The following is a 3,780-nucleotide window of genomic DNA, read 5'->3' as shown; positions in this document are numbered from 1 at the left end:
TAGCACACATGGGGCTGGGTTGTGGATCACATTGGGCATGCTGGTGGACAGCGGGCTGAAAGTGAGCCCACAGTGTGCCCAGGTGGCCAAGGAGGCCAATGGCATCCTGGCTTGTATCAGGAATAGTGTGGCCAGCATGGCCAGGGAGGTGATTATCGCTTTGTATTCTGCTCTGGTGAGGCCATACCTCAAATACCCTGTTCAGTTTGAGGCCCTCACTACAAGGACATTGAGGTGCTGGAGCATGTCCAGAGAAGAGCAGCAAAGCTGGTGAAGGAACCAGAAAACAAGACTTATGAACAGCAAATGAGGGAATGGGAGTTGTTTAGTATGGAGAAAAGGAGGCTGAGGGGTGACCTCATCACTATCTACAGCTACATGAAAGAAGGTTGCAGCAAGGTGGGTGTCAGTATCTTTTCTCAGGTGACAAGTGATAGGATGCAAGGACATGGCCTCAAGTTGCACCAGGGAAAGATTCAGAATCACAGAATCATCTAGGTTAGAAAAGACCTTTCAGATCACCAACAACCTGACCTATCAAGTCCCATCACTAAACCATGTCCCTTAGTGCCACGTCCATGCATCTCTTGTTTCGTACCTCTAGGCATGGGAACTCCACCACTCTCCTGGGTGGCTTGTTCCAATGCATGACCCTTTCTATGAAGAAATTTATCCTAATGTCTAATTTAAACCTCTGATGCAGGCCAGGATGCCATTGGCCTTCTTGGCCACCTGCTGGCTCATGTTCAGCCTGCTGTTGACCAACATGGAAAACACCATAATGATCTGCTCTGGGAAGTGGTGGAAGCTCCATCGGTGGAGGTACTCGAGAGGCATGGATGTGGCACTAAGGGACATGGTTTGGTGATGGGACTCTGTAGCTCAGGTTGATGGTTGGACTTGGTGATCTGGAAGATCTTTTCCAACCGAGATGTTTCTATGATTTCAATTAACCAGGGCACAACCCCCCCTTCCCCACTACTCATAGCACTGGCTGGCGCTGGCCATTTTCCCCAGTGCTACAGGATCAGCCCTGTGCCTCTACAACCTTGTGCACAATGTCAGCCACCGGCTCCCACACAGCCCAGTCAGCCAAAACCTTTCACCCCTTGCTCAAGGGGGTGCTAGTTGGTGGGATTTTCATGGCCATGCAGCAGTGGCTGTGAGGGCAAAGAGGAAACTGTGACTCTGAAAGCCCTGCAAGAGCAGCAACGCTTGACTAACGATGCCCAGTGGAGGCTCGTTGAGAATTCACAGAAGATGGGTTTATATGGATGAAAACTTGTGTGCTGCCCTGCTTCCACTGATGCCCCTCCAAATCCAGGGTTTGTGCTTTTCAGGCTGCCTGACAGCAGCTGGGACGCAGTGCTTGTGGGACAGGACTTGTAGGAGTCTGTTAGCTTGACCTCAGTCCCGGGACCCCTGTAGTTTCTTGTAAACGTGCCACAGCATGCTGAAAATTACAGACCTGAGTGATTTAACATTGCACCACATGATAAATGCCGGGAATGCTGAGCAGCTAATTCAAACAAGCATAAAGTTGTGGATGCAATGATTAACAAGGAAAGTATCTTAGACCGACACAGCAGAGTTGTACGGGTGCGTTTCAATTTGATATGGGTGAGTTACTGCAAATAAAGTGAGCAAACTAATCCGTACTGACATTGCAGTGCCAACAGTGCCTGGCAGCTTTCGTGGTAACATATTCCTAGGTGGGAAAGGACAGTTTTGAGTAAGCTGTACTCGATAAAAGTTGAATATTCACTTGCCAAAATACATCACTTTTTAGTAAGTTTCAGAAAAACTGATTTAATATCAATTAAAAAAAGAATCAATTAGTGATGTAATATATGTACCATTATTTGTTAGAGGCTGACAGGACATCTCCTGTGAGGAGACACTTTTAGACCTGGCATGATCAACCTGTTGATTAGGTAGGATGGTGCCTGGAGGATTTTCGAAAGTGTAAAATTATTGGGTTTTGAACTTTAAAGGGAACCACTGGAGCATGGTGTGAGTTAAGTGAATTTATCGTGCAGCAAGCAAAACATGCCAGAATGCAAGAAACCCCTGTTGTTTGTCTTTCTTTGCTGCTTTTGTATATTGATTTTTATTGAAATTGACTATAAAAAGAGCAGAAAGGGTAAATACATGAAAGAGAAATCAAAAACAAGGAAATACATCTTACAATTGACACGTGAAACCCTTTAAAATGAATCTGGGATGATGCAGGAACCCTTTCAACAGCATAACTTCCACCACTTCAAAAAAATTGTACGTAACCGGAAAGTGACCTGTTAGAGGACAAGATCTGTTGAGATGTATATATTTTCTCTTAAAAAAAATAGCTCATAAAGGAGCTCATTTCTCTGAATAAGCTACTAAAAGGAATATATTTTCTGGGTAAGGAGGTTAAACTTATTTGTTTAGCAGATTTCTGCTGAAGTTGGATGCCTAGTCAGTGAACAAATACTTCAGAAATTATTTGTGATCTAGTAGTGCCTGAGGTTTAGTTGAAATTTATGGGATGATGTTACTGACTCTTCAGGGGCATGGAAAATATTTAATTCTGTAGTGCTGGGAGAGAGGGAGAACATAGAGAGCGAGAAGAAGGGAGCTGGAGGGGTAACAATCTGCTGCAGTTAAGGGGAGCTGAGAAATATAATATGACTACAGGAGGTGACAAGCCTTTAAAGGGTCCAGGCCACTTAACACTGTAGTACTGAGTGGTGGGGACACACACACGGCTGCAAAATAGAATGCAACAGATAAAAACCTTCCTGGGGTGCCTGGTATGTTTGCTGAGGCTCTTGGGCATAAGGATCAAACAAATGGGTAGGAGATCAGTGTTTGGCCACTGCTACTAATACATGTACAGAGAAAGGGTGGAAAAGGACAGGTCGAAAGCCAAGAACCCAACCACTGATGACCTGTTTGTGAAATTATTGAGCCATGTGCTCCTGAAATCTTGGAAACCTTGTGACAATGAACAGCAAAAATAGAAAACATTACTTATTAAAAACAAAAGTTTATTTGATGAGAGCTTTGAAGGCACCAACTTGGGACAAGATAAACTGGTCAGAGTACTAAATTGAGCTAATTAATTCTTTTAAACTTGAGATTCATCTATAAATTTTTTTGACTCCTGAAGCTGAATAAAGTCATTGGTATTTTTGGATTAAAGTCATGAGTCACTTATATTTTAGATCTGTGTATGTTTCCCACCAACGTGTTATGCAGAGATAGCTAGGAGCACAGGTAAGCATGTGAACAGTGTTGTCGCAGTTAATTAGCCCATGTGGTAAACAAGAGGTAACTAATGCATCTGTACTGGTTCTAATAATTTGGTTATGTTTGGGTGTATGTCTTTATGTTGTGAAAACCTAAGCTGAAGGTCATTGTTTACACCTGCACAAATAGATGTAAAACACTATTTTTTTCCCCTTGTTCTGCTGAGGTAGAAATGTCTGGATGCTGCCAAGCTGTACCAAGCCAGAGTATCCCCTCTCAGTATCTGCTGCTGCAACAGTGAAGTCCGTTAGAGCTTGCCTTTAAGAAATGAGGATGGACCTTTAGCTCTTAAGAAGGGCTTCCCAGGTGATTTTGCCTGATTTAGAAGAATATAGAGTGAAGTTTGCCTGAGAGTGAAGAAGTGATTTAAGCTTGTGATTCTGGTGCCTAAATTCAAAACTGTTGTGCTTAAAACCAGTTACTTTCAGAAAGGGTGAAGACAGGCCCCCTCTGCTCAGGATTTTACTATTGACGAGCCCTGCAGAGTGA

The sequence above is a fragment of the Anser brachyrhynchus genome (genome assembly GCF_964034855.1).
Source record: "Anser brachyrhynchus genome assembly, chromosome: 1".
Classification (NCBI taxonomy): Eukaryota; Metazoa; Chordata; class Aves; order Anseriformes; family Anatidae; genus Anser; species Anser brachyrhynchus.
Note: the sequence above shows the minus strand (reverse complement) of the source record.